The sequence below is a fragment of the Schistocerca serialis genome, chromosome 1 (assembly GCF_023864345.2).
Source record: "Schistocerca serialis cubense isolate TAMUIC-IGC-003099 chromosome 1, iqSchSeri2.2, whole genome shotgun sequence".
NCBI lineage: Eukaryota > Metazoa > Arthropoda > Insecta > Orthoptera > Acrididae > Schistocerca > Schistocerca serialis.
Window position 1 is genome coordinate 379,851,865 of NC_064638.1, and position 13,469 is coordinate 379,865,333.

Here is a 13,469-nt window from a genome sequence, read left to right on the forward strand (position 1 = left end):
CAATGCTCCATATCATTCGGTGATACAGAACAAAGCCCCAACCACAAATGATCGGAAAGAAGTTATGGTGCAGTGGTTACAGGCTCGAAATATTGCAGCGGATATGAGTATGACAAAGGTTCTGTTGTATTCTCTTGTTAAAGAAAATAAGCCTACGACACCTACATATGTAGTAGACGAAATTGCCAAGGAGCAGGGTCATACTGTAATAAGGCTGCCACCATATCACTGCCATTTCAACCCTATTGAGTTAATATGGAGTGATGTAAAAATGTATGTAAGGAACAACAACAAGTCCTTTACAATAACAGAGGTGGAAAAGCTGTTGCGTGAAGCTCTTGTGACTGTGGATGCAGCCTCATGGAGAAAAAAAGTAGAGCACGTCGAGAAGCTTATACGAGCAGCACAGACAATAGAAGGCATTATCAGTGGCCATGAACAATTAATGATTTGTCTTGCTGATGACGACTATGAAGACGGTTTTGGCGATGAGTCGGACAACAGTGACGATGGCGAGCTGGATGGAATTGCGCCATTATCGCTGTAAATTGGTGAGTGAAAAATTACTAATATTGGTTATTTATTGCACTCTCGGTTATTATTTATTTTGTAAACTACGTACATTATTGATTTGAAAGTACCAGTCGTCAGATGCTTGTTTTTTGTATTTCTTTGCTCCGTTATCGAAAGGGTGCGCATTGTTATGCTTTTACATGTATTGTTATACGGTTGTTTACTTCCTGTCATTGTAGTACAACTAAAAACGAGTTTTTATATACACTGTAATTGCTCAATCGCTTGCATTTACGAGACGGGACGGAAAACTGTATCGTCTGCTGTGTGTATAGAGGCTGCTGTTGCAACATCGCTATTACAGTGTAGCCAACCTAAATAGACAAAAAGCGAACTGTCAAGTGCAATGTTTCGCCGGCGGGGGTATAGTCTGTGGAAAAAAGGTCGACGCAATCCGACTGATTCAGTTCTGAGCGGGAACATTCGATCGTTTCGTCATTGTTAAAGCACTATTGTCGACTGCCCTCTGTAATCGACTGTCGTCACTCTTATTGATGTTCCGATATTTGCCATTTATTGAATGCCAATAAGTAGCTCTTAGTTTAATTTTTCGTCCATGTTTATGAACATTTTCTTAATAGCGAACTTTGTATCTGGATCAGAATACCGAAAGGCTCGGTTGAGTGGGAATGGAAGAAGTTATGACTGGATGAAAAGTGATCACAAAGATAAATTCAATACAATATACGGCATCAGCAAGATAGTTCATATCATGAAACAATATTAATTAAAGAAATTCGAAGAAAATTAGTGAAAGACAACTAATCTTCCTCGTATAAAAAAACACCTCCGACAGATTACTGTACGCGGTTAAAAAGCGAGTGAATAAGTCACGAAATAATTTAAGAATAATTTAAGAAAATACTTTACATGCTTCACGTTCACGTCACCTCATCAATTGCCAAAATGGTGTTATCGGTGTTCGGAACAAATCAGTGCGAAGAGAGGGTCAGAATTGTAATAAATTTAAATTAAGAAAGTAATAGTTCACTAATTTCAAAATACATGTATAATGTAGCACCAGTTAAATAACCCTATAAAAACCAGCCAAAAATCCATATTTAATACCAGAAGTACGAAATATTCGTATTTAAGTAAAAAATTACACAACTTTTGAAAATACTACATTTTTAGAAATACACTTCCTATTAACCTCTCCTTGAAGTACGATCCATTATCTGTTTTCAAAAATTTTGACAGCCCTACTCGTATGTAACAGAAAAGGCTGAAACACTCGAACCCAGAGATAGAGCGGAAACATTCGTTTAACTGCCGTAACTGTCTGTCTTCTGTCAGTCTGTCATCTCACATTGAGCGAAGCCACTCAAGTCCGGAGAGTGAGTGAAAACATTCATACAGTTGACGTGGCAGCAGAGACAAGTTTCATTTGGTTGTTTCATTCGGCTGAAAAATGAACTCGCTTGTCAATCGCCCATCGAAACCAGTCGTTTGTCCCATCACTGCTGCCATGTGTAAATACCAGTAGCTAGCAACAAGAAGCTGAATGCCGTTAAAACGCAGAATCCTGGCCTCAGCGGTAACACTGTCGATCTTAAATGTTGTCAGAAAAAAGTTTTGTTGTGATAAAATTGTGTCTACGTGTGCAGAAGTGAAATAGGTTAGTCAGGGCGGCTAAGTCACATCGGACATAACGGTCATTCATCAAACATACACATCACCCTCGTTAATAATGCCGCCATCAACCACGTACGAGACTGGACCGTACATGACCAGGTCACTGTTAGCGACCACAACATCATCACACTAACCTTAAGTGGTACAACAAACGTCAACACAGAAACACTACCAAAAACACTATTATTTGACAAAACAGACTGGGACAGGGTCAGACAAAAAATACATGAGCACATACCGCAAGACATCACCGGCAGTGTTGATTACAGAGCACACATGCTGACAGATACCATCACACACACACAGAACACCTGCACACCCACACAAAGAATGACAAAACACCAAAATATTCCCTGGACTACACAATTAACACGATTCAAACAAGACTCAAAACGTAAACGTAAGCTTTACCAACGAGCAATTTCAGCTAGAGAAAGACAATTACAACTACCGGCTTGCCAAGGACAAATATAAACTTGAGCTGAATAAGACCAGGAAAGACCATTGGAATAGCCATGTAGCAGCACAAACACAACTAAACATTTGGGGGGAACCACACAAAATCGTGACAGAGAAAATTAAGAGCCCACTGGTGTAATGTTGTTGCATTAATTTGTTATGAAAGCGGTGCTGATAGACAATAAAAGCGGGTTAAAAGCTGTGAGCTGTCTGGGGAAGTTAACCTTGCATTACTGAGCAACTGTTTCACCAGGTATCCAGTCTAGCTTACCAAATTCCCAACCGGACTAACATTAATTATAATCTTGTAATAGTCATACGACAACCGGTGATATATACATATATAAAAAGAGAATTTAAATAAAAAGAAATAAATCAGTTTATATTTGGAAATTTATTTTAACATTGATCATTGAAATTTCAGCATATTAAACTTGATTCATAACTAAACTGGTGCCTTATTTAGCATTGTGAAAATGTGAGATTGTAATCTTACGGAACACATCAAATATGGAGCCAAGTTTGGTAGTCTGCATACAACACTGCATTCATAAAATAGCACACGAAGAACGTTGAAACATATGCAAGAGGAAATTAACCACAACCAACCGATTCAATTTTCACACAAAGAAGTTACGTTCGTAGCGCAATCCTGTCCGTCATGTAATTACCACACATTGGTATACTAAATTCATACTAACTCTCTGTGAAATCTTCCAGAAAAGAATAGCTGAGGGCTACTTTGATGATTACACCACATGCTTCACGTGGTCAACTTGGTTTACAAAAAGAGTGTAACTCCGCAATAATTTTGATAATTAAAATAAATTAGATCGACAAGCAATTTACAAAAGAAAAACCTGGAACTGGTTACTATCGTCTTACTATTAACCTGATGGGTCAAACAATTGTATAAGTACGTGGTACTGGTCTCACAAAGTACACCCCGCGTGGGTTGAACACAAAGAAAAGTTGCTATATTGAAAAATATTGTCAAGACGAGACGTTATAATATCACGCACATTCGCATTTAAGATTGATGATCTTAGTTAGAGTTACTGATCAACACGTGGTTCCACTTTACTCACAAAGTAGTGACAAAGCAACTACCGGAATATATTCTGAACTTCACACTCGAATTACACCGCGTTGCAATTTAAGATAACATTAGATATTTTAGAGCTAAACCTGAAATAAAGGTGATTAAACTTTCAGTTAGGCTGATCTTAAGAAATCCGTTGTTCTACGGACTTAGCAGACACGCGCTTAGCCGGAGATCTTACCACTTCAGACGCCCGCCACGGACAGACTGCCCTGGTCCCTTCCTGAGGGTGGCTCACAGATACAAACGGAAGTGGCCAGAGAGGCAGCTTCCTATACCAACATGACAAGGGACGGACAGGACCATACTAAGAATAGAAATCTCTTTGCTTTTAGAAAGCGTAGCTACCTGTTCCGACGTTGGTCCTACTGTTCTCTAGCAGACAGGCTTGTCTGCTACCATCAAGCATGCAACTAGAAATACAATTGCTCATTCATCCTCTCACACAGACGGGAAGGGGGATGACAGTATCTTAACATATACAGTATATAAAAGAAAGTGGATGTACGTTCCGTATGAGACTGTGTGACATGAATTACATATAAACTGTGTTTTAAAGTGTAGTAGTGTGACAGATCGTTCTTGTTTATGTGTAAAAGAAACACGTTTCACTGCTCAGTCTCCTCCCATATAGTCAGAAACACCACAGTAAATTTAGAAGTGGAATTTATGCCGTAAATGACAACAGATTTAAGAAATTAACGTGAAAGGAATCCAACAGAGACCTTTCACTGGTTCTGGGAACGCTGCGACAGGAGGATGGAGAGATGACTAAGGGCTGGAGACGCACAGCGGAGTTCCTGCTGAGCAAACTCCTGCCCGACGACATCGCAGACACAGACACACCACTACATGCAGCACTGAGACACGAAGTAGACACAGTATACATCACACCAACCGTCACCTGTCCATTTGCGCAGGATGAAGTGGCGACAGCGATCTCAGAACTCAAAAACAAAAAGGCGCCTGGACCGGATGGTATCCACTCTGAGGTACTGAAACAAATTGCACCTCAGATCACCCCGTTTCTCACAACGTTGTTAAACGATGCATTAAGGCTGAGCCGTGTGCCTGCATTGTGGAAGACCTCGAAGGCGGTTATCATCAAAAAGGCTCCAGACAAAGACCCATCAGACCCCAAGTCATACAGACCAATTTGCCTTATCAATACACTCGGTGAAGTACAAGAAAAACTACTCTGCAAAAGACTACAAGCACACCGAACACTACGGGGACTGACACCACACCAATACGGCTTCAGGGAAGGGAAATCTATAGACGACGCAATTAAGAGAGCACTCCAAATAGTACACGACACACCCTCCAAATACACACTTGCAATTATGATAGACATCTCAGGTGCCTTCGACAACCTCTGGTTGCCGGCCTTGTTCAAGAGGCTCAGACACCTGCAGGTACCGGAGTCTCTGTATAATAGTTTCATGAACTACTGCAGAGACAGAACGGTCGTTTGGCAATGGACAACCAGAAAGTGATTAAACGAATTACAAAAGGCTGTCCACAAGGGTCGATCTGCGGCCCCATCTTCTGGGACATAGTTACAGAACCGCTCCTACAGTTACTAGAGGAGCACATCTTGACAGATGAAGTTGTCGCTTATGCTGATGATCTACTCGTCGTAGTTTCAGCAAACAACCGTGCCCAGCTAGAAGAAAGAGCCAATGGAACACTTAGGACAATAACCTAATGGTGCACAGATAATTAATTAAAGATGGCAGGAAACAAAACAACTTATACATTGCTAAAGGGTACCCTGCGCAGGAACCCAGTAGTCAAAATCGGGGACACAAACATAAAAAGACTAGCAGTCACACACTATCTAGGAGTATACATTGATGAACGATTGAACTTCCACGAACACATGCGAATATGCACAAACAAAGCAGAAAAGATACTACACAAACTGGCTAGGCTAAATTCGGAACAATTCAGACTACCCCTGTCAGTGACACGAACATACCATTGCGCTCTCTTCGAGTCAGTACTACGCTTTGCTGCCAGTACGTGGCCCACAGATTAAGTCTCTCTCAACCAACAGAACCATTGTACGTCGAGGCTAAAGAAATGTTCTACTTCGACTAACAGGGGCATTCAACACTACATCAAATGACGCACTATGTGTCGTCATGGGAATCTTCCCCACAGATATCACCATCAGGTACCGCGCAGCAATATACTGGCTTAGGATGGGGAGAATAGACCAGGTTCGGCAGATCACTGGTGTACCGATTGAGACAACACGCCAACTCAGAGCATGGCGAGTGGATACCTGGCAGAGCGAGTGGGCCAACAGCGATAAGGGCCGCCGTGTATACAACTTCTTCCCTGACATCCGGGAAAGACTAAAACTAAAACATATCGATCCCAGCCGCGGTATGGTACATTTCATCACAGGACATGGCACTTATCCCACGCACCTGTACCGCGTGAATCTGCAGCAGACTAATAGATGCACGTGCGGTGAAGAAGGTTCCCCTGAACATACTATCTTCTTCTGCGTACAACGCACGAACATAAGACACACAGTACACATAAATCGCCTGAACACACAGAACGAACTACATGCCATAATACGCGACACGGAAAGGTGGACTGAACTCAGCAAAATAACTGACGAAATTTCGAAGATCCAACAAACAGAATACTTGCGCAACAGGCCCTACCGAAGGCAAGTCGGTCCAAACAGACATCACGATGCCCAGGGGGACACAGATATGATTAGCACCACGAGTGATGAAGAAGAAACAGATACAGATCAGGGCACCAACACAGATATTGAAGCGTCCAGCGCGGTTGATCCATAATGTCAACCAAGTAAACTTCAAAGAAGAGAATGGAACAACCGACGAGAGGTGCACAAGTCACACACAATCCTAAAAACAGATTGCACCTTGCCGGCCGAAGTGGCCGTGCGGTTAAAGGCGCTGCAGTCTGGAACCGCAAGAGCGCTACGGTCGCAGGTTCGAATCCTGCCTCGGGCATGGATGTTTGTGATGTCCTTAGGTTAGTTCGGTTTAACTAGTTCTAAGTTCTAGGGGACTAATGACCTCAGCAGTTGAGTCCCATAGTGCTCAGAGCCATTTGAGCCATATTATACCTATCCCTTCTCTATTCAATTCTCTTCCTTCCTTCTTTCTAAATATTTAATTTCGTTTTGTTTACTAATATCTTACTTGATTTTGTATTAGTTATAAGTTTTTCTAATGCTGCTAAAAAAAAATATATCAAATGGATGTAAACAAATAGAGCACGCCTCCACGTGGCGGGACACGGGCAACGGTGTGAGTGGGGACGGGAGCCGGTGTGGTGTTACTTTCAGTCACTCCGGACCCCGGACCCAGTCACAGCGGCTAAGTGGCAACATACGACCAACCATAAGAAATTAGACGGTGGGTCATAAAATATAAGCAGTGAAAAAAAAGTGAAAGTCAGGGCGGAGATGTGGTTTGCTTGATAGACCCCAAACCAGCTGCAGTTTACCAGATACACTTTGCGATTCATATCGTCGTTTGACGTAATGCATCTACTAGAAAGCTAATGAAAAAGTAAAAAGTTTGCGAATTTTTAAAACTGCTTTCTGTCTATTGAAAAGAGTAATTTATCTATCATACACCTTTTTTTCATTTTATACGGAAACACACAATACGACAAAAGTCAAGAGCGATTTTAACCACACGTTGACCATCTTTAGATTCTACGGTAGGGCAAAAATAAAGGTGTATATTAAAATCTATTGTTTTTTCCTCTTTTTCGTTTCTACCTGCACATAACCTAAAATAAAAAAGGATCACCTGTGGGAATTAGTGATATAAACAGATGCTCCTTCGCTTTCTATTCTCTAGTGATAGGAGCTCGCATCCTCTGTACTGGCCTGCCATCACCTAACTTGCTGTCCACAAACAAATGCTTCCAAAACAATGGACATTTGGGTCAAATCGGATTTATTCCCAGACACACACAGTATGTCGACGATATGTTGGCCAGGGGTCACAGTGTGCCGCAGGGAGCGGGAACGACGAGTTGAGGAATGTTTCCACGTTAGTGTCCGCCTGGTTAGCTGAGTGGTATCTGTTTGCCTACCATGTAGCGAACCCGGGTTCGATTTGCGGCCTAGTTGGAGATTTTCTCCGCTCGTGGGCTGGGTGTAGTGTTGTCATCATCGTCGCATCATCAGCGACAAAGAAGTGGCCCCTCCTGGCGTCGTCTGATATAAGACTTGATCCGTGGCGGACGAAATTCGCCGAATGGGGCCTCCCGGCCAACAACGCCATACGATCATCTCATTTCGTTTTTTTTTTTTTTTTTTCTCGTGTGTCTTCCATTAGAGAAAACGTGTGCGCGCCTCTTACCTATATACACTGACGGAAAAAAAACCAAAACCAAATAAAATTAATGTAGAGTAATGAAATGACGGGAATACATTTGTGTAGGTAACATTTGTAAGTGTTTAAGGTTACAAGGTCACAGATTAATGTAAGCGTGAGAAAAACCATTGCAAACGTGGAATACTGCTACATTAAAAAACGGTGTATCCTCCAGAAACGTGTATGCACTGTGTCGTGCGGGCGCCGGATGGCAGTTTGTGTTCCATGCCTCTTGCAAAAAAAATGGTTCAAATGGCGCTGAGCACTATGGGACTTAACTTCTGAGGTCATCAGTCCCCTAGAACTTAGAACTACTTAAACCTAACCAACCTAAGGACATCACACATATCCATGCCCAAGGCAGGATTCGAACCTGCGACCGCAGCAGTCGCGCGGTTCCGGACTGCGCGCCTAGAACCGCTAGACCACCGCGGCCGGCTGCCTCTTGCACTTGGTCGGTCAAAACACGGCTGGATAATGCTGGTTGTGTATGAGGCTGGACTTGTCGTCCCATGTTGTCGCATATGTGCTCTGGTGATCGAGCAGGCTAAAGCTACAAGTGGACGATCTGTAGAGCATTTTGGGTTACAACAGCAGTATGTGGGCAAGCATTATCCTGATGGAAAACGATCCCTGGACTGCTGTTCGCCGCTTGGGACTAGCCGAGCGGTCTAAGACGCTGCAGTCATGGACTGTGCGGCTGGTCACGGCGGAGGTTCGAATCGTCCCTCGGGCATGGGTGTGTGTGTTTGTCCTTAGGATAATTTAGGTTAAGTAGTGTGTAAGCTTAGGGACTGATGTCTTTAGCAGTTAAGTCGCATAAGATTTAACACACATTTGAACATTTTGAACTGCTGTTCAGGAGCGGCAGCACGACGGGTCGTATCACCAGACTGACGTACAAATTTGCAGTCATAATGCGTGGGATAACCAACAGAGCGCTCTTGCTGTCGTACGAAATCGAACACCAGACCATACCTCCTGGCGTATGTCCAGTGTGTCTAGCACTTAGACATGTTGATTGTAGACACTCAACAGGCCTCCTCCTAATCAAAATGGTTCGTGTAACAGGGCTACGAGATGGATGTTTAATCCACGATATTGCAGAAAGGCTTGATACGAACGCAGCCACTCTACATGATTGCTGGGAGCTATGGTCACGGGAAGGTAGGAGCGCAAGAAGTCCGAGCTTCGGACAGCCACGTGGCACGGCCAAGAGGGAAGACTGATGTGTTCGGCGTATGGTTCAAATGGCTCTGAGCACTATGGGACCTAACAGCTGAGGTCATCGGTCCACTAGACTTAGAACTGCTTAAAGCTAACTAACCTAAGGACATCACACACATCCATGCCCGAGGCAGGATTTGAACCTGCGACCGCAGCTGTCGCGAGGTTCCGGACTGAAGCGCCTAGAACCGCGGCCGGCTCCTCCTAATCAATACACGGCTGTCAGTAGCACCGAGGCAGAACTAGCTTCGATCAAAATGCACAACAGCCCTCCACCATACCCTCTAACGAGCTTTCGCTTGACACCATTGAGGTCGCAAATGTCAGTGGTTTGGTGTCAGTGGAATGCAGGTGGAATGCAGGCTATAGGGCGCCTGGCTCGTAGTTCTCCTTGACGAAACCGATTTGTAACGGTTCGTTGTGTCACTGCGATACCAATTGCTGCTGCAGGCGCATGTCAGTACCATCCGCCACAGCCATACGCCGAACAGCCGGCCATTGTGTCCGAGCGGTTCCAGGCGCTTCAGTCTGGAACCGCGCGACCGCTACAGTCGCAGGTTCGAATCATGCCTCGGGCATGGATGTGTGTGATGTCCTTAGGTTAGTTAGGTTTAAGTAGTTCTTAGTTCTAGGGGACTGATGAACTCAGCTGTTAGGTCCCATAGTGCTCAGAGTCATTTAAACCATGCGCCGAACACAAGAGTCTTCCCTCTCGGTCGTGCCACGTGGCTGTCCGAAGCTCGGACTTCTTGTCTCCCTACCTTCCCGTGACCATAGCTCCCAGCAATCATGTAGAGTGGCTACGTTCCTGTCAAGCTTTTCTGCAATATCGTGGATTAAACATCCATCTCGTAGCCCTGTTACGCGACCTCGCTCAAACTATAAACTTAGTATTAGCGTCTTCGGCGGCTTCAAGGCATTCTTGAATAACATCAACTCACCGCGTCAAGTGTCAAAGGCAGTTGCCTCTCACGACCGTTACAGCGCGCATTGGAAGGAAACCTGATGTGCATTTTTATTGTGGCGCTTCTAGCCCCACTCTTCTGCGATCGGAGTGAAATCTGAGTAGACGTCATCGTTCAGATATAGAAACACGGCTGGCAACTTTCGTTTATCTCGCAGAACTCCTCCTCTGCGATAGGATTTTTTCCCTCGTCAGTTTATATAAAACGGAATGTCCTGACTGACTCCTCATCGCCCAGACCAAGTCACAAGGATAAAAACTTGAAAATATAGGGTATTGATCTTATACTACGATATAAGAATAAATTCCTTTTTCGCCATACCAACTATTTGCAGAGGTACTCGGAATTTCTTCTTCTGAATTAATATAAAACACAAACCACAACCCGAATAACAGTCAGTTCCAACAATTATCAGAACTTTCAGTGCTGATACTCAACTAACAACAAAAACTGTTGCAAGCATGGCTCAACGTCAGTGTTACCGAACAACCTTCATTTCCTGGAGGTAGATTTCTGAACTGAGCGTCATGTGTGGTAATTACTTGTACACACATTGATTATTTTTGAACGTTAATATCTGCAAAACATTTAAGTTCAGCGTCACAGGAGTAACCAATATGCAGTGTTTTCAAGAACTTTGATAGCAGAGAGTACAATGTCACAGTAACGCTGGACCTGGCAGCCAGACCCTGGTACCGTTTGTGGATTCAGCACCAAAGACTTAGCAAAAAACAGCATTCGTATTCTTTGTAAAAAAAAGGTTGTTGACTAGTCTTGTCATGGTTTTTAAATTAATAAATTCTGCTTATGAGGTTTTGATTAATAACTACGGAAGAAACCTGCGCTCCTTTCTGGCTGCTTCCTAAAAAACACACTTCATTTCTCGCAAGTTTCACAGCAGGCAACTCCAAATGAAGAAGTCGTCAGTAGCTGGAAACTACTACTTAGTAATTAAAGCGCTGTAGGAAACGTTCTGTTCTGAAGATGATAGTATCTGTTGTTTGTCATCCGAAGGAAGATAACATGTGCGATGTTTCTCTCAAGTGGCTGCTTCTCACTTACTGATAGCAGCTACATTCCAAGAGGCTCTCTGCACTTCTTACTATCAACATATAAACTGAACGCTTATATCAGTCGCTGGAGTTCGATGACTTCCCCATTAGACTGGATCACTTAGCAGTCAAGTATGGACGCCTCTGCTTAAGCACAGCACCATTCGTTAAGCGATGCGAATGTATGCGGCACCAATGGCAGAAGAACCGACCGCCTTTTTCGATTAAAATATGCTCGACCTCGTAGTTTTATCAGTTTCGTGCAGTTCCGATTCATAGTGACGGAATGCCAACTTTAAGATACGGTAGAGCGTGAGTAATTATCGCTCTACCTCCGCGTGTTGTTAACTAAGTTTCTCATATAGCGGAATGTTACAGTATTGGACTTTTGCTTTGTTTCTTTCATGTCATTACGTTTATCCCTATCTACAGGGCCAGGGCAGCTTGTCCAGGATGCCTTAACACATGTTTCCTTCTTATGATAAGGATATTCCATAAGTTATTTTCTTATCTCGTCTGTTAGTTACAATACTAGTTACTTAAATGCTTTACTTACCACCTTCATTTTTAATTTTTTTCTGCGGTTTATCAGTGTTCTTGATTTCACTTCTGCATTACGTTACATTCGAGGCGCCCAGTTTCATTAACTTTTTATTCAATTTTGTGTCAACTTGTAACACAAAAGCCGGCCGCCGTAGCCGAGCGGTTCTAGGCGCTTCAGTCTGGAACTACGCGACCGCTACGGTCGCAGGTTCGAATCCTGCCTCGGGCATGGATGTATGTTATGTCCTTAGGTTAGTTAGGTTTAAGTAGTTCTAAGTTCTAGGGGACTGATGACTTCAGATGTTAAGTCCCATAGTGCTCAGAGCCATTTGAACCATTTTGTAACACAAAAAGACTTTTCGGTCGAAAGAAACTGCGGAAGTCGCTTTCCATCTTTCTTGCTTAAGTCATACACCATAATCTTACTTTCTACATAGCTGAATTCGTTCACGCCTTTGTGGCGTTTAGCAAGTAGCTTATTCTAATTTTATTATTTTTCATCTCATTCATGTTGGCTTATTGAGCTTTAACCATCATTGTGTGCCAAGTGGTCTCCTCATTAAATTTAGCAGTCTGCTCTGTAGATAACTGTGTCCATTTGGGCCCTTACATCAGTCGGTGCTTTTTTCCACTTATTTCATTCCTTCCTGAAGATACTACTTGAACTGGAGTGACTGAGCTTTATCTCGGGTTCGTATCTTTTCAAGAAAAGTTTATCTTTTTGTTTTTCCACCTTTGATGACCTCACTTGCTTACTGTCGGAGCTATGGGTTACTAGTCTATGTAGGACCTCTCAGTCTCCTTAAGATTAAAATACTTTACTCAGTACTACGGAGTTAAAGGCATCGGTAAGTCTAGTCTTGATATATCTAGTTTACTATTTTGTTAAAGTCGTTTATCGTAAACACAAAGGAATATCCTCTTTCTTCAAACTAGTATGCACTACTATTTAAATTTAGAATGGTAAACTGTTAGAAAATGACATAAAAATGTTGTTTTTGATGTTACTGGTGCCATTTTATTTAATGAAATGTGGGTTAATTATCTGCATTATTTCTTCAGGCTACCCGAAAATAAACTTCGAAATTAAAAACCAGAAGGACACTTGTTCCTCGAAGACGACTGTTGCCCATGAGTGCAGCTAGATGCTGCTTTCATTCGAGTAAGGGAAAATCAGGTAACATAAAACATGTGGAAGAAACAAGAGAAAATTGAGAATGACCTGCTGAACAGAATGAACTGTGTTATCACGGAATACGGATTCAGAGTTAATCGAACAACAAAAGTAATGAAAAGTAGAAGAAAAGAGATTAGCGACAAGCCTAATATCGAAATTGGGGACCACGAAGAAGACTAAAAACAAATCGCATAACGGATGGTACAAGGAAGATACAAAAAAAAAAAACAGACTGGCGCACGTAAAGAGGGTATTACTGGCCGGAGGAGGTTTATTACTATCAAATACAGTTCTTAAATTCAGGAAGAAATTTCTCAGAATGTACATCTGGAAAATAGAAATCCTGTGCGG